This window comes from Dromaius novaehollandiae, chromosome Z, assembly GCF_036370855.1.
Source record: "Dromaius novaehollandiae isolate bDroNov1 chromosome Z, bDroNov1.hap1, whole genome shotgun sequence".
NCBI classification, from domain to species: domain Eukaryota; kingdom Metazoa; phylum Chordata; class Aves; order Casuariiformes; family Dromaiidae; genus Dromaius; species Dromaius novaehollandiae.
Genome location: NC_088132.1, coordinates 53,564,016 through 53,583,567, shown reverse-complemented (window position 1 = coordinate 53,583,567; position 19,552 = coordinate 53,564,016).

The window sequence follows — 19,552 nt, the reverse complement described above, 5'->3', positions numbered from 1 at the left end:
TATCTTCAGTCAGTCCTGAGACTGACCTTAGTAAAAATTGATTCATTCATCTCAAATTGGAAATGCAAATTTAGGGCTAGAAAGAAAATCCCTGCATTTGTATGTTAAATGAAGCTGTAGTGTATCATGCTATTTACAGGTGTCTGTGTAAGTAGACAGTGCTCATCAGGTTGTCAAGAAGAGATGTGCTTGTAGCTCTCTCCTGTATTTTTATTGCTTGAATGCTTATAATCTTGTAGTAAAGTTAGCAAAGTGACTTTCAGTTGGCTTGTATTTGTCAAGAAATTTTAAACTATTTTGAGTTACTTATTAAATAGGCTCACATGTGTGTGCAGGGCAAATCCTGTGTTCACCTTTTCCAGTACCTGAGGAATTGTGGGAGCCATCCAGAGCATGGAAGTCCTAATGACTTGTTTCAAAGCCCCAGCCATCTTATCTGGACAAGAACTGCTTACTAATCCGCCCCATGAAGTTGTCTTTTACCCTCACAACCCCCAAAAGCCAAACCTCTAAACACTTTAAATACCTGAAGGTAGGCTTTAGAAAAAGCATGTTTCCCAAATAGAGGAATACTAGAAAAGAAATAGAGAATCTCTTAGAAAAATAGAAAAATGCTACGGGGGAGGGGGCAGGGGAAGGACAGGACACATCTGAGAACATTCTCTCTGTCTGCTCTTGTAGATTGAATTTCTTCATCATGTTTGTAATCCATTAAATTTCAGTAATATCTCAGGTTGTAACATCTCTGTACAATCTCCAGGTTTCTCATCGGCTCAGAAACTTGGCTTCAGGTTCCGTTCCCTTTGCAGTCTCTGATGAGAGGCTGTTGCTTACTGTCCTTCCCTGCAACTGGTGCAGGAGACCTTCCACAACACCCCCTTAGGACAAACTCTCTTGCCCTTGGGAAGGTGCTGCTTGGTCAGGGGAGTGGTGACCAGGCAAGGGTCTGCCCAGCTGCTCAGCCACACCTAATCCTGGACAAGTGGAGGGAAAAGGTGTTAAATGATAAATCATAAATGAAGAGATGTTGCCTGTCCAATGAAGGTTTAATTCCTTTCTCCTTTCCAGAGTTGAAGTCAAGTTTTCCTCATTTTAGGAGAGTTCCTTATTGGTCAGGTGTATGGTGTCCTGCTGCAAGCTGCTTCCATTCATTCCTCGCACTGTCCTATGCTATGTGCAAAAAAGCTATGTCAAAAAATCTTGCTAGAACAGAAATCAGTCAGACTAGAGGGATTATTTTGTTCATCCTGATGCCTAATATTTTATGTGCAGTAAAATAGCTTCAATAGGAATGATTCAGTTCAGAATACTAGTATGCTGCTGTTAACATAAATAAGTGGTCAGAGCTTAGTTCAAATCTTGTTCCTGAGATGTACAGTATAAATGTACAACTATCACTTCCCTAGTGAGTGTCCTACATCTTGAGCTATGGCTGAATTCTGCTGGTATTTTGTGGATCTAGAGTTCTTATTTTGTGGTATTTTTAGGTGCGCTTAAAACAAAAAACCAAAAAAACAACAACAAAAAAAAACTTATGTGAGATAGGGGGGAAAAAAGACTTTGGCAAGGACAAAAATAAAAACTTATGCACTTTTTGCTTTGATATTCCCAATATTGTATAACAATATACTACAATATACTATTGGTAATTAATATTCTAATATAACTTTTATTTTTATTAGTCATTTGTACTAACTAGAAATCACAGGTTTGGCATATGACAAAAGCTGATAATAAAATGTAACTAGAACTACAGTTACACTCAAAGTACCCTCTACCTCTTAAAGAAAATCTCTCTTCAGGAGAAGGAAACATTTGGTTAGAAGGAGAGTTGCAGCCACTTGCCTTTGAAAAAGGGAACCTTGTCCTCAAGCTGTGTACCACTTCCAGGCTGGGCCTTCAAATATGTCAGTGGCCATCATACTAGCTACTCAGAATAACATCATGCAAGTTGGTAGTGGGTAGTTGGATAAAGCTTCTGATCACTTGCTTTATGATACATGCCTGATACTGTTCAAGCTACAATACTGGACGTGGGGTGAGGAACATCACAGGTTAAATCTGTTAAGATTCCTTTATGCAGTTTTTTGGGGCAACTCTTGAAAAAGTAAAGGTTTTTTTTTTTTAATTCAGTCAGAAAAATATATCCCCCCCCTTCCCTGTTATACTTGCTAAAACTTTGTTCTATACTTTTTTGTGCCTATTCTAAATATTGTAGGAGGTAGGATTACCTGACTTCATTTGTGAAATCTAGCTCTTGGTTCTGGCATGCTACAAGAAATGTGACAGATAAAAAAGTACTGGATGTTTTTTCAGGCACTTGAACTGAAGAGACGCAAGCAATGCAACCACCTGACCTTGGCCTGCTTGTGAACAGCTATCACAAGAAAAACTGGCATGTTGTACAGTATTACATATAGTTGTAAGAGTGAGCTCCAGGTTGCTCTTGGACAAAAGATGAAATGCCTTAATTAAACTGGGGGCTGCTGTCCTGTAAAGGAGACTTATCTGTTCAAAACAGATGCATAATTTTTAAGGATGCAAGGTTGTACTCTAAACTGTCTCCTGAATTTAAGTTTTAACTTGTCTTGTCTTCTGTAAGCACAGCGAAGTAACCAGCCTGCTAGTTCTTTTTCCTTACAAGGAAGATAAGGAAAAGGCTCTTCGTGGGTCCATCTTCCTCAGCATATACTATTAAAATAGCAGCACTTGACTCAGTATGCCAGATCGTTCTTCTTTTCTTGAGGGTGACTTGTGTACAATTTAATATTATGAAGAGATCATCTAATTGCAAATGAGCTAGCTAGGGAACCAAAAGCAGTACAAGTCTACGTTTGTCGCACTGCATGTGTAGGAATTGGCGATCCTGATATGCAGGACTTAACACAGTGCTATGCTTGAGCTACTATAAGGCAACCATACTACTTTCAGGATACAAGCCAATGTTTTTGCACTGTGCTGTGTAGCTTTACTTTTTATTTACTTTTTTAAAGCTAGATAAGGAGTTTTAGTGAGAACTGTCTTGCACCATGAAGGTATATTTGGGGAGAGAGAGGTCCTTTTTTTTAAATATAATTTTCTACATTTAGAGAGAAATAACAGAGTTAATTCTGGTTACTGTCTGTGGCTGAAGGCAAGACATCAGAATCACTGCTGTGATTCTGTAGAGTCTTTCCAATTTTGAAGAAGAGTAGCTATGTTTAGTGTTGTGAAGTTCTATGAAGATGATGATGAAGGAGAAGACATCAACTGTTCTGTGTTAGATGTTCATAGATTTTTCAGGCTGTTCAGAAATGGCTTTTGGGAATACCTTATGGGAGATGGAATGCCCGTACTGAATTAGCATAAGATGCCTGCAGAGTTGATGCAAGCTGCAGTGCAGAAGTTGTCCATAACTCAAATCTCCTGAATACCCTAGGACTCCTCCAGGATGTTGCTCAATTAGAATTACTTGCCCTGTTAAGAGGATTAGATTTGAGGGTTCTCCTGCGAACACACGCAGTCAGTGCATGTGAGGCATGGTTATTCTTATTTGACCCAGGCTAGTTGGTCAGGAAGAGGTGACTTGAGTTCGTGGAGAAGTGAAGGTACATTCTCAGAATATAAACTCTTTTAGTAAAAGAGTTGACTCCATGTGAAGAGGCAATGGACATGTTATGGATACGAGAAAGTAAGTGACTGTATTGATGAGAATAGCAGTTTGGCAGTTGACAATTATGTGTGTGTTGAGCACTCTATATTATCAGTAAAAACAAATATTTGTTCATCTCATATCTTCAGTGGCAAGATATTTGCACAAATAAAGTTCAGCAAAGTGGTTTACTGATAGCAAATATGATTTGCAGGCAATTTTAACTAGATTACAGAATGACAAAAAGGACTGCACTACTCTAAGGTTAGGGGTAGGGATTATGTGCTCTTGGGTATAGTATAATCCTGCCCTCAAATTTAATTAAGCTACAAAGTGACTTGAAAACGCTAGATGAGCTCGTAGAACTAAATGATGCCTTGAAGTAAGGAGTGGATTCAGCTTAAATAACATGATAAATTAAAAGTCAGTCTAGTTTTCTTGACTTTTTTAGAAGGGCAAAAATGGATAAAATAAGGGCAATAGAGTGCGATAAGAGTGTGATGAGCGTGATGGAGGGGTTCAAGGAGGTGCTTGGAACTGTGTCCTAAATAAGATTCCATAATTTTCAGGAGTAGCAGTCAAAGGGAAATTTAGGAAGTTTCTTAAGAACTGATCAGTGAAGAAAGCTACCTATATCTACCATTTGGAGACAGAATAACTTGAAGTAAGAATTGTCAAAAGTTAAACCAAATAAACCAAATAACTGTAGAGATGAAGCACCTTCTTAAGAAAACAAGAAGAAAGATTGTTAATATTAATTAAAAGTCATTAGAGATAATCTAGAAGTAGTTCATAATCCATATAAATAGCTGGTTTCCACTTTCAGTATGGTAATAAACAAGGGGTCAGCTTAGGTATATCTAATGCAAAGTTATATACATGAATTATCAGAACTGTGAAAGATACAATCCCCCAAAATCTTTAGATTACGTTAATATTGCTTGTTTTGCTTTTTCTAGGGCAGTATTTTTAACTCCATAATTGCACAGTGTAATAGAAGAAGTTTCCTTTTTCCCCAGGTGGCATAGTTTGCATTCAGCCTGTGCAGTCCTATTCCCTTGTCCTTTGGAAAGTCTGTACAGAATTCTCTTGCTACTATTACTTTATTTCAAGCTAGATTTTCTTTGCCTATTTGTTCCTCTGCTTTAGCAAGATTTCCAAAATCTTTAGTTACACAGAAGACTTTTTCAAGACAAATGTGTTCCGCTAGAATTGGAGACTAAGGATGTCACTGTTCTTTTTTTCTTTATTTTGGTGCAGCTTCAAAAATTTTCATATCCAATTGTAATTAAAATTGAAGTTAAAAATTACAAAATTAAAATCTCTTCAGTTGAATAGAGATCGTCAATATGAAAACAAGACAGGCTACCTTACTATCGTTAAAAGATCACCACCTCAGAGTGGTGATTTTATTTTTTATTTTATGTTTTGTTTGTTGTTTGGGCTTTGATTCCTGAAAGTGTTCTGTGTATGATAACTAGGCTATGATAATGTGGCTGCAGTTCTGTGGTAGAGCTGCTGTATTTAGTTGCACGTATACATACGTGTGTGTATATAATCCTTGAAAAAAAAAATTGTCAAATGATGGAAGGAATTACTGCTATTTTAACATTATGGTATCAAGATTGTAGTGCTATGGCAGCAATTCAATGACTGATATAAAATAATGTTATATCAATGTTATCTCATTTTGAATATTGATGAAGGAGTTCATATTTTGCAATTTTGACCCAAGCAAGTGGCTACACGAACCCTCCTCCCCCCCCCCGCCCGCCAAGTTATGATCTTGCCATAATTTTTTAACTTCATATCAGGGGAAAATGGTTATTACTACTAACTCGGGAAACATTATCCCACCCAGAATTCCAAAAGACTGCACTTGCCTAGTACTAAACAATTTAAATTGGATTACTTGATTATGAATTAGGAATGCTAGCATGTTGTCATGAAGAAAATAATACACTTACGGTTTGATGATAGGCTTTTTCTTTATTGGAAGAACATTTCCTGAGACAGAAAAGGCTCCATGTTTTCTCTGGAATGGAACTGAATTTGTCTAGATCTTAAGAAAAGTTGAACTAGATCAGAGAGAGGTTCATCTAGTGCCAGTAACTAAACTGGTAAAATCAAAATTAGTGGGCTTTGACTTTTCATGCTTGAGCTCCACTTCTCACTACTAGTATTCTAATACTTTGATTGCTTTTGCTTCTTAAGTTGACTCCTAAAATGAGATAAATGGATGAGTATCCAGTCTTTGCTGCAGCTGATTTTCTTTCTGTACGACTTGCATATCACTTTGATTAGCAGGTTGGTTCTTTATAGCTGTGACTGAGTCAATGGACAGATTGAGACTGTAAGAAATAATAATCTCTAGTTGTTATTAATTTGTTCACTTCTGTTTTGCCTTCATTAGTTACTGCTCATTGTGTTTGCAAATAATAGATAAGGAGCCTAATAGAAATGTGCACAAATTGAGTACTACTATAATTAGCCTCAGGAATAGGAGCATTCACTATTCTTTCCAGGCAAGAAGGGTACATGCATTTGAATCATTTCATTTTAGTGCTCTAGATGAAGCTGTTTTGGAGGGGGAAATTACCTGTAGCTCACTAAATGTATCTATTTTAAAAATAAAAGCCTATAATTAAATCTACAGGTTTGTAATTTCACAGAATTTGTGCTAAATTATACTTGCAAGACTTAAGATGAAAATATTCTTTAGGACAGTATATTTGGATAAGATATGGATAGAGAATAGTTCAGTGTGAATTAGATTGATATACTTAAAAATTTTCAAAACTAAGATTTAACTAAGCTGACTTATAAATATTGATTTCTTGCATTTGAGTTACTGGGTAGGTTGCCTGAATTCCCACCAAGCTGTTATTTCCAACAGGAGGGTTTGCTGCTGGTGGATTTTTAACTCCTCGTGCTAGGATCTGCTTGAGGCCTTTCTTATGTATTTGCTAGTACTGATTACAGCTTGCTATTTACTGTTTTGCAGTTCCACTTTACATCCAAATTTACTGTATATTTGGTTTCCCTAGAACCGGTTTTACCCAGCTCCCAAGGTTGCATTTCTCTTAGAAGGATTGACCACCAAGCAGTTTGCAGCCCTATGCCTGTGCTTTTAAGGCTCCGCTATCATGCTAGACCTGTACTGCACTACACTGTATTTCTATTCTACGGTTACAGATGTTATTGCTATCTATTAGCTACAGATATACGTGTGTCTTGCCACATGACTTGTTAAGCAAATGCTAAAGCTGTCCATTACCTAATTGCTGTTACTAGCTAAAACAAATCTCTAGACATGTTCAGAGAAGCCCAGCTAAAGCCTACCACATCCTGAGGCCTGTGTTAGCTTAGTGCCAAGACTGTGGCTGGTTAAAAGCAATGGCAACACTGTATTTACTGGGTTATGGGGATCGAATGGTCAGATAATACATATGTATAACTTTTTCATGTGAGTTTTTTGGTTTACATTGTTCACAAAGTCACATTTAAGCAAAAATTTATCCAGTAGTCTTTGACACTGCTTTTAATGTTGTTTCTCCTCTGGGAGATAATTTCATTATGTTAGAACAGGAGCCATGTGGATTTTTCTATTTATAAAGGAAATTGTTCATGAAACAGTTTTCCTTAAATAGTGGCTGCTAAAGGCTATGTTCACCTACATCAAATCTTTTTGAAAATGGATCTCTTGCTTTTCTGAACAAAATCTGCATCTCAATTTATAATAAAAAACTGAAAATAAATTTTCAATAGATTTAATGAAATAATAAGGGTTTTATATTATATATATATAAAACGTCATCTGCAAACTCCACAATAGATGATAAGTTTTACATCTATGGTTTCTGTACAGAAATTAGGGTAACACAGAGGAGGTTAGTGTAGGGTTTTTTCAAAGAAATGATTGTTGGTGACAAGATGCAGCATTCAGATGTGCACCCTGGTCTGTCTCATTTTACTTTGCAATAACCTAAAGGTTGTGATTCTGAGTATTCCAAAGACGATGTTTGTTTACTATGAGAAACTCAGATGCATAATCTTTTTTTTCAGCCAGACTGATAATTAGTTTATAAGTCACAATGTAAATGAAACTCTCTATTGCTTCATGTCACTGGTCAAAGATGCCAGAGCATTTGTTTCAAACTTGATTCTTTTGGTAACTCTGCAGCTGCTTTAGTACGAAATGCCATGCGTGATCAGCATAGCGTTTATTTATCTATGAACTCCAGGGTTCATCTAATCATCTATCAGGCCATTTCGTGTAGTAAAAAGGAAGCTATTTCCATACCTGAAAAGAAATTATTTAATTGAAAACATGAATCAATATTTCAAGCCAGCTATATTTCTGCAGGCTGTGTGTGTCTGGTAAAAATGAATCCATCTCAGAATGTTGCCTATTTGCAGTTCAAAGTGTTTTCCTTCCAGCTACAAAATGTCTCCTTTGTTAACTAAAGTAACACTGAGGTTTAGACCACAACTGTGGGAATTTTGTCTTGCATAAATGGCTGGTAGAGCATAAAAAAAAATCATTTCAGTGAATGTTTATTAAAGCTTGGTGAAATTTGTACTAAAAACAAAAAATTGTCACTGCAAATTTTTATGGTGCCAGCCATGTGTTGTAAGTTGCAACATCTATAGATTTACTGAAAATATCACTTGTGTAGCACCCATTGTGACCGCTTGTCTCTTGTTTCTTTATGCTTATTCTGTTCCTTGCTTTTTGCTCCTCTCTTTACACAAAGGCTATTGCGATGCAAAAGTTGACTTCTTTATAGTAAGGTTCTGCCAAAGGCAAATACTGTCCTGCTGTGTCTGCCCGATGTAATACCGAAGTCATGGTGTCAACCTAAGAATGATTTGAGGAATGATTGCTTTGTTTGGCTTTTAAAGATTATTGAAGCTTCCATTTAAATTAAATACAAAAAATATTCCTGATGTATTTGAGAAAAGCTGCATTACATAAAAATGAGCAATTTGTAAAGCGCTAAAGGAGAACTATTTCTGCATTAACCCTCAACCACATGTTTCCTTTGCAGTCATTTTGGCACGTCACACTATAGAACTTACTTCAGACATTTAGGTTCTAGGCGATTCCCAAAGGTTTTCGAGGAGTCCAGTAGTATTGAGGAAGGCCTGTTCTGGTGACAACTGTTCTTAGACAACTGTTTCTGACATTTTTTAAATTTGCTTCCTTTTTTATTTTTAAAGGAGGTAAGGGTTGTATTTGAAATACTGGTCTGCTGCTTGTGAAGAAATCTGGTTTAAAAACTTGGAATTTTTTTTCGATATCTTTCAAGAAAGAGTGAAATGGGGGGAGGGGAAGTGTTCTGTCCATCTTTTATTTTACTAAAAGGATATATAGGACCACAATTACTTCTCAAGGAGACTTATTTAAAATGACTGTAATGATTTTGTACTTGTAACCAGTATATTTAGAATAACTTGTATTATTCTCTAAAGTGCTTTTTTTTCCCTTTTTTCCTGGTCTTGCCCCTGTCTGTTTAGCTGACTTTGATCCCTTACTGAGGGAAAACAAGATCGCAGTTCTGTATGCCTTCTAATCGCCTATGTTGCAGGGACCAAAGAAAGGAATGATTAAGAGTTTCCTTTGTCAGTACGTGGCCTGTTGGAATTTACATATTAAGTCAACAGTTACACAGTGATCTTATTGATTATAATGCCTGTTATAATACACACTATATAAGCTGTATGCATTGACATGCACAGTGCATATAGACCTATGTAGTTGAATAGCATTATTGCACTGAATCACAGTTGTTAAATAATAATTTGACCAAGATGATGACAAATCGCTCTGGTTGGATGTGCTTTAAATAGAAATTTGAATCGATACTCCTTAGTGAAAGAATTTCAAGGAAGTGTGCAGCAATAAAGCTATTCCTGTGACCTAAAAAAGTGACATCGTGGGTCTCTAGCACAGCTACTAATGAACACTTATGTCAATGTTCTAGCATGATGCTGATGTTTTACCATCATTATTATATCAAAGTAGAATGCAGAAGCTCAAATGAATTGGTAATTTGGTTTGTAGCATTAGTTTTCCACTTTAAAAAAATATATATATATTTCAACTGCTTCTGCATAGTCTGTTAATCTTCTGCCCTCTATTACATTGAAAAAGATGGTGTTCATCTGGTTACTATTTTCCATCAGGTGAGTGAATATTAAAATTGCCAGTGCTTCAAGAAGGCATTGGATAAATACGAATTCAAATTCAGTGCTTGTTGCTAAGATTTTGAATGAAAGGATTTAAGTTTAATAATATCATGACAGATGCATTCTTGCCCTCATACGTGTCAGGCTAAAGACAGGTTAATTTTTTTCGAACAGCCATACTTCTGTACCAGAAATATTAAATCAAGTAGAATTTTACAAAAATTCATATGATAGTCTATCCTTTCCTCTACATATGTACAGATTTTTAGGATAAATACAGTAGGCCCGTACTAATTCTGTCCTGATTGACTTCAGAAGAACTTTTTCCAAAAAGGTATATTAATGGTTAAACAGAAATCCAGACTTCTCTAAACTTATTCTCATAAATCAGTACCATGTGAGATTTTTCTATCCATAGTGAATTTTCAAGAATGCTGTTTGTGTGCACCTCTCTTCATGAGTTCTGAAGTAAATTAGATTTATTTATCTCAGTTCAGTTTTGCTTCCTTAACATCTTTGGAGATATAGTGGAGTAGAAGGGTACTTGCAGAGAAGTTTGTGAAGGTGTATTTGGGAAGGTGTGTTACCATCAGCTGAATACTGGTGCCAAAATAAATTGGAACACTGTTTTCCAATGTACATCGTCTTGCATAAACTTATGTTTATTACACTTAGTAGCCAATTGCAAGCAATGAACTCTTTTGGTTGACAATGCTGAGATTATAACACTTGATATTTTTGTGAGGAATGTATATTTCTGTTATCTGTCAGTCTCTAAAGGGCAGGAGCAGCCTACATTTTAGCAGCAAAACCAAGCTATGATAGTATGCAAGAACAGAGAATGTGAACAAAATCTGTCATCCTGTTCACTTTTGCAAGATAGCTAGAAAAGCACCCTTCATCTCTAAAATACTGAGATGCATGATACATGTCTCCTCCTTGCTTGGTTTATAGAATAGGTTTTATTTTTCTATAAGAAATATCAGATTATGTAATGTAGCTCTATCAGTAAGCTGGCAGTATTACAGGAAGAAATGGAGCAGGATATTCCCATGTACCTAGGCTGATAGACGAGCTTAGCAGATGGAGTACCTAATTCAATAGCTGGGGGAAATGGTTTAAGCAGTATTAAATCCCCTTCCCTGCCATGCCCTCTGGGAAGATAATGCTGCTTCTGTGCAATCTCCTGCTTTGAAGAGGATGAACTAGGGGAATATGGTAACTGATGTTCTGATCTGCTTCTTTCCTCTTACCACAGTGAAATGAAGGGAAAGGACACCAAAACTGTTTTATGCTGTTTTTTGAAGAGCCAAGGGATTGAGGCTGTCAGTCTTCCCCCCGCTGCCCCACCAACCAGTCACAATGTTGAATCTGTATCATCTTAATATACTTTCTTCCTTTAGTACAACAAGTCTGAGTACAGTAGAAAATGCAGAATATGAATGAAGTTGTTACATGGGAAAAAAATACTCTCAAAGTTATCCCAAAAGACGTGTGCTGTACAGTTCCTCTGTTAATAGTATAGCTGTATCAGGTCTGTGACCTGACTACCTCAATGTGCTGCTTGTGGAGTTACCTGAATAAGGCAGCCCTGGAAACAAGTTATCTTGACAGGGCACACAATATGACACATCTGAAATAAGGGTATATTGCACTCAAAGGCTATTGCATTTAAAATAACAAATGCAAAGTTTCAAGGCTTTGATTTGATTTATAGAGATATCAGTTAAAAAGGCAAGGGAAGCTGTGATATCTGTCATGAGCTAGAAAATTTTCTTTAAAAATATCATCTAAACCTTGTTTAAACAAGTTCTATTGATGGAAAATCTACTGCAAACTCTTGATAAGCTATGTCTTCATTTAAAAATGCTTTTCTTCTAGTATGAATCTATATAGATTCCATTTTAAGACTAAAAATATATCTTTAATACCATTGCTAGTTTGACTTAAATTTCCATTTGACTTAAAGATATCTAATGACTTTAAGTATCACCTCCTCCCAAATCTATCACAGTCAAGTTCAACAGGTGGCGTTTCCTTAGTATTTTCCTCCATGTGTAGTTGCAGTGTGGTAGTTTATTCTTCAGGCTCATTCATGGAATGACTTAGGTTGTGGGTTTTTTATGAAGTGAAAGAATGTTTATTACAATGTCAGCAGGCAGGTAGCAGGTTGTAATGTAGTCATCCCTCTATTCAGCTAAACCCTGTGCTTGTTTCTTGTGTTTCTTGTTAGTCTAAAAATAATCATCGTCAGTACAAGAAAATAAATTTACTATACAGCATCTAATACAGATGCTAAAAGAAGCATCTAATTAGATGAACAGTACCTTCTGAGTTTTAACTTCTCTTACTTGGAGCCTTTTAATAAATTTTAGAACATATTCTGTTTTGCTGATATTGGAAAGCACTACTTCCTTTGTGCGGTTAAGGAGTAATGTTATTGATGTGCTCTCCTTCCTGCTTCTCAAGTGTATTTATGTGTATTAATAGCGATACCCTGTGTGCCCTTCCATGCCAATGCCGCCTCCTAGGTTTTTTCTGCTGCAGTCTTGTCATTCTTCTATTTTATTAAGTCCATCTGAATGCCCATTTTAATGTTTTTCTGGGGAAAATATTGCTATTTGGGAAATGCTAGCTCCTTCCCACCAAAGAAAGGGCTGTTTGAATTAAGTCTTATTTTAAGAGTAAGTTATATGTCACTTTTTTGTAAACTAGGCTATCCTGGTCTCTTTATTGTTCTAAGACACCAGGAGTAATAAAAGCAATCCAGTGCAAAATACTAGATAAAAGTAAAATGTTAATTAGTAGTGTGAGGCAATCGCACTATTTACTGTTGCAACAAAATAGCATTTTCATAAATTTTGGGTTTAGTGACTCTCTTAAAAAAAATAGTTGAGCTTTTTAGCACTTTATTATTTCAAATTAATGAAAATGTATGTGAAGAAAACATTTTCTATTTTTAACATTAAATAGCTGTTCTTTTGGCAAACTTCAGTGCAAATAGTGGAAAGAGGGATGAAAGGGGAATGGGATGAAAGTCCAGGGAACTACCAACAACACAGGACAATGATCAGTTTGCTTCTGAACTGAAAAGCACCTTTCCTGTAATAAAAAATACAAATGTATACTAGTGATTTTTGAATGAAAGAAGTGATTGTCACTTGGTCAGAAATGTGTTGTTCCATCTGTGAACTTTCATATGAACCTCTGGATGGCTTCAAATACTTGTGGAACCCTGAGGTGAACCAGTTTTTATTAAAATCTGTTTCTGTGCGTGACTGTGTGCATGTGTTCCCTTCTTCTAATCACCTGTCTTTCTAATACAGAAATCTGAGATTTCTATGCCTTTTGATAGCCTCTTGAAAACATTACTGTAGAGTGTTTGTGGGCATACAAGTAATTTCAGTCAAGGTCATTTTAAAATCATCCAAATACCTAGCCAAAGAATGTGTCGTTTTCTTGACAAGGACTAATATTTATTTCTATTTCTGATGGGTGATGCTTAAAACTTTCTCAAAAATCAGATGTTGATTTTGTTTTGAATCATTATTTGTGTGAGGGGATAAGTGTCCTCAAGAATTCTGCAAAACCCTTTTTCTAAAAGTCTTGTCTCAGCAGAGAACAAATTGGAACCTCTGAATTCTCCAGTCCTCGTTATATATGCCTGAAGCTTATCAACTATGAATGTATTAAATGCTAAGGACTGAATTTAGGAAAAATATCAACAGGACACGAAAATTAGTGCAGAAGTAGGTAGCAAAAATGGTATTATTTTTACTCCCACTCCCCAAATTATTCCTGATAGTCTGAGCAAATCAGGGTGACCTTGAAAGACAAGGATATACACATTAAGCATGTCCTAGTCACCAGCAGTACTGCTTTTCTGACTGTGTCTCTTTCTTTTTTCTGTATATAAGATATTAAGTAGAAATGCTGAGAGTAGAAGATAGGGGAAGCAAGAGCAAATCAGACTGAGCTGGTCCAGTCTGCCCCCATGGGTGGTAACTGATTGAATTTGATTCTCTGTGTGCAAATATAAGTCACATTTAACAAAGTTGTTATATGTACAGGGGAAATCCTTTTTAATTTTAGATATTTTTTAAATATGGCCTTGTAAATGTACTATAACAATCTTCACATGTCTTCAAGCAAACACTACTGGACCTGGGGTGTAGGGTAGTTGACTACTGCTCTTGTTCTTTTTGGCTTGCTGGGCAGCATTTAGCAAAAATTCTGCCTCCTGGTGCTTCAGTAGCTCATCTGTTAATTAAATTCAAACAAAAAATTGTACTGGATTTTTCTGTAAAGTTCTGTAGGAGCTTCAGATTCAAATTTGTAAGTCCAGGTTAATGTCTGAGTTATAATATCTGATTTGAATTTGATCTCTCTTTAATAGTAAGTCTGAACTGTAAATTCTCAAATTCTTATTCAGGATAAAGCGTAATGGTTATCAAACTATTTTTTACACAAGTTCGTTCTTCAGTTACACCCCTACAATGCTAACTCCTTAGGATAATGCGTTACTTTTGTATCTTCTTTCCCTCCTCAAAGATATATGGCAGGGTTCACAATTGATCAAGCTTACTAAACAATTCTTTTGATAGTGCACAACATAGGAAAAAAAAAAAAACTACAGTTCATTCAATTTTAGCTGTGTTGGCTCTACACTGATATCGGGAGAGGAAAGCAGTAAACTTTTGTTTGTCACTGAACTCAGTGTATGTATATAACTCTGAATGTCTATACAAGAAGCAAGATGCTCCTACTTCTGCAATATCGCACTTTCCAGAAGAGCTGCATTTTGTTGTTATTTATTTTGCTGCACAGAATGAATGTTACTGTGAGGTTTTATGGTGGTATTAGATCTAAAGCTACGGTGTGTGGATTTGCTATGCATTATCAATAGTAGTGCCATAAAAGGTTACATGTGTTCTGAGAATATGCATTATTTGCAGTTCAGTTGAACTAATGTAACAACGTAGCGCATCTGTCCCTGGTGTAAAGCAGGGTCTACAGGGACACAGCGTTCTAAGCATGTCCAGAGTCGTGTGCTTCCTATCTGAAATTTCTCCTTGAAAGATGATCTGTCAGAGAACCAGTTTTTCCCACATATAGAGTGCTCTGTGCTCTACATGACCTGCCTGTTTAGTGTTTCTAATGCAGACTATGATCTGTGAACTCCAGAACAGCCCTGCATTAGGGGGGTACTAGGCGCTCCTGTGCCTCCGAAGAGCACCCCAGAGCTTTCGAACGTGCTGTTCCTTGGCCTGAAATAGTTGAATGCATTAATTCATTTGAGAAACGGACGTCTACATTAATTCAAGTGGATGTTCTGAAGTGAGTCTGACAGTATGTTTCCAGTGCCAAATCATAGAAAACCATCTCTGAAAATAGCACACTGGCTTTGACTCCTTTTGAAACCTTTGGAGATGCTGAAGATTTTTTTTCCTGATAATTATTCAAGATGATCTTAATATTGTTTTTATTATCTAATGAATACTTTTTGACCATACATGTAATATGAGAACGAAGACCTGACAGACTTGCTTTTAAACCATCTCCCATTGCCCAAGCAATATTCCCAAACAATTGATAATTTCTGCTACCAGACATGTTATATTTTTAGAGCCTATGGGATTATGGAAACAGCTTCAAGTTCAGGTCTGCATTTCCAGGTAGGTCGGGTTAAAAATCCTAATATAATTCTTTCCAACTGTAATAGTTTGTTAACTAATGGCTTAAGTGTTATATCTCTCTATTTTGCTTTTTAACATTGAGAATGGCTGTGAAGGGCTGGTGAATAAATATCAGAATTTATGTAATCATTCAATAGATTAAAAACTTGCATTTAATGTAATCTGTAGAGGTAGTTTAGTTCCTAGAGTACCTAATAATTGTCTAATGCAGTGAAAAATATACCTAATTGCAGGTGTGAGAGATGTTTATTTTAATATATGCTCTATTGCAAAATAAGCTAGAAGGTACTACAGAAAGTGGAATAAATGTGAATGTATCCAAATAAAATGTGTTGAACAGTTTAGAAATATAAATGTTGCAAGGAAGTATCTACAGAAAAGTTCTAGGAATATTTGAAGTTCTATGAGAAACTTTGAACTTCTGTTGAGTAGACAGTCTTGGTTCTAAAAATAGTTTTCCATGGAAACATGGATTACATGAAGCATTGCAATATTTAAATAATTCATAAGTATGATTTGCTTTCAAGAATGCTTTCATCTTAGTTTACATTTCATTTTTGTTGCTTCTTCATCTTATTTCCACTCTGTACCTCAGAAGTGTGAAATCTCAAATAAGTTCGCATTTAAATGTCACTGAAGAATGAAACCCGCAGCATTCAAACTTTTCTGTATCATATGTTCTAGAGCGCTAATCTGAGGTCCTAATTGACATCTTCTTTAGTTGTAGTTTATAGAGTCCTAAACTCTTCAGAACTGTTGTTTCATTTGATAATACATCTCATTTGATGTATTAAGGTCTGTGGTTCAGAGTCCATAGTTTCCCTTTACTCTGCACCTTATCCTTAGAAGTTGTAGTGATCTCATGATGTTTGCTTCAAGAAATTTTTCTTAAAGGTGAACTCTAATGGTTATGCAAATAGAATCATTACTACTTTAGCATCTTGCAAATAAGTCTGAATCTTTTTATTACAGGCCAAAGCCAAGTTCTTTAAACATTCATTGGAGGCAGAATTTGAGCAATTTCATTATAGCATTCAGTAGTTACTCTAGAAGCTTGTTCTTGGCTGTCCTAGTGTGCTGCTCAGTAAGTCAGTTGACTGTGGTAGTGTAAGAATAATAGCTTGACATGAGGATTGGAATCAGCTCCCGATTCTTTAGATACTGTTTAAGGTAATCCATTTTTATGGAATTCTCATTTCTTGGTGATAGTGTTTAAAGAAAAAAAGTCTGTTCCTGAACATCTTCTGTCTGTACTATTCCCACTTTAGCCTGCATACATTGAAGATATTGAGGCACTTGCATATCTGTTGACCCAATGCTTGTTTTTTAAATATTTTGTGTTTTTAATTAAAAAAAAAAATCTGATTAATATAGCTGGCTCACTGAGTCTCCAAAAGGAAATATGTCAAATTCTGATCTTAGGCTCACTCTTTAAAAGTTCATTTAAAAAGTCATTATGAAGGTTAGAATCAGATCCAAAGGATCTAGTCAGAAAGGAAAGCCCTTCCATTTACCTCAGTACTGACATTGTTAACTAGGGGATTATTGTTAAATATTAGTGGCTGAAAAAACTTAGTAAGTGACTGTTGGTATGTATCGCAACTTCCAGGATTTTTCTCTCTCCAACATGTGCAGATTTTTTCAGAGGCTTTCAGGGATTTTAGTTAGGCATCCCGCATTTGGCCATGCCAAGATGTTGAAAATATTTTGCCATATCTGACATCAGAAGGGAGACTGTCTTGACCTTGCAGCAGAGGTGCAGGCGTGGTGAGAGACTTGCTTCTGAAATGACAGTGCAGCTAGCTAACCATAAACACACCATGCAGGGGAGCAACACGACAAACAGTGTTGTGTTACTATTAGTTTTGAAAGTGAGAGGAGAGTCTAACCTAGTTATACACCTAAGTAGAAAAGTGGTTAGCCTTTGGATTCCCTTCATGTCCTTCTGGAAGGTGGTTTCAGAACCTCATATCTGCTTGCTAGAGACTTCCAGAATAACTGTATTTGTACCTGGTCTATACATTAAAGCGCTAAAATTGATCCTGCAGACACTTTTTTCTTCCCTTTTACCTTCATCACTAACATAGTAGGCCAGTAAGGCTTGGACTTCAAAATGTAAAATTCCTTTGCTTCCAACTTCTGTCCTCTGAAGAAACCAGTCTCACTGGGGAAGATGGAAATGTGAGAGTTACTATACACCTATCAAAGCCACGTATTTCCCTAAGACAAAGGTGTGTGCTTGACCTGTAATTCAAGAGGGAAATATTCTAAAAGTCTGTAATGAAACATAAAATTAGAAAAGGCCAAATATGCATGCAAACTGTTTTTCAAACGTTGCTTGAGTTCTGTTGAATGTATTCTTGAACTGAAATAGGATGCTGTTTTGCTTGTCAGAGGCTCTCAAGGGAGTCAGCCTGACAACTGAAGTAAAACTGGGATAGGTTTTCACCGCAGAAAAGTACATGTGATGTAGCTCCAGGTACAGCTCCAAGAATGGAATCCAGTTTTTCCACTCTTAAGACATAGCTTAGGTCTTAAACAGGCCTCCGGGGTTAATACCTCACCTACAGCACGCAGAAGCTATGGAAAAACTGAGGGAATAGCTTGCTTCTGTGCAGGTTTGTGTTTTACTCATGTCCCTAATATATAGCAGGGTGATAAGTGATAAACTTCTTCCTCTCCTGTTCTGATATAGAGGAAGGGAAGTAGGGAGTTCACATCCCTTTGGAGGAATGGGACCATACACATAAGTCTAGAGACAGCCAGAGAGGTCAGAAGAAGGACAGTGCTATTAACAGTTAAGCATGAGCACCAAGAATGCTTCCCTGCCTAGGAACTAGATTGCATTGTATTGGAATTATAGTGCAACTTAAAGGGGGATAATGTAATTGGCAAGCTGATCTCAAAGCTGCATTTTTCTTGTTAGTTAGGATTTAATATCATATTTCCCACTCTGAGGGTTCATGGAACACTTTTTTCATGCCCAACGTCTGTCTCGGTGGAAAATTTGTCAAAATTGCCTTTCCTCCTTCCCCCCCACCCCCCCCAAGGAATTAAGTTGGCATCAAAACTAATATATTGGCCAAGTGGCCAACTTTCCTAGAGTTGCCTCCTTTTGCAACAAGGGAGCTTTTAGCTTGTCATTCTTAGCACAGATCCAGAATTTTTTATTATGCAAGCTGTTACTTTCACATACTAGCTCTGGCGTCTTCTCCATCATGCAAGCACTGGGCCTGGGAGGAAAAACGTCCCTTCTAGGTACTGTTGGTCACTACTTGTTTGTGTATTTCTCTGTAGGAAGTTCAGCTTTGAGGTTGTCTTTTTGCATCTTGTCAGCTCCCTTTCCAGGGAGAAAGTCCAGGAACATTTATTTTTCCCCTTTCTGTAATAAAGCTCGTGGGTGGGAAACGTGTCAGCATAGCTGCTTTTAAAACTCCATGACATCACAGAGCTGGTCGCACTTCATACATCTGCAGTGTGAGTGCATTATGTAATGACGTTAGGTATGAGGCTTCTAAAGAAAAGGTCAACATTAAATAATTTCAACCTCAAAAGGATTATATTCTTAGTTGTTTAGTAACCTTGTGACTTCTCTGGGCTATTTCTTTTCTTACTTTGGGTGGCGATAAGTGGCCTGGGCATGATTTAATGAAAAATCTCTGCCAGAAAGGAGCCGTTCTGGCCACGTGTTAACAGATAGTAAGAAGAAGGTAGCAGGACTGGAACTGGACTGGAACATCACATTCCTGTCTTTCTCTGAAGTTTTTAACTACTGATAAGTCAAATGTCAGTCACGCTCTTTAGGGTACAATCAAACTCAGAATTAAATAGTGCTCTTCAGCTATATTCCTTTTATGTCAAAATACTTCATCTCAATACTTTCTATAAATGTCACAACCGAAGCAACTGAGAATATAAGGAATATAAAAACTTTGAGGCAAGAAGCCATGTAGGAGCTATTGCAGGGGTAGCCTGGCATAGCGCTAGGCTGTTCAGCCATGATTATTCTTATAAAACTTATTCTATGTCAGTG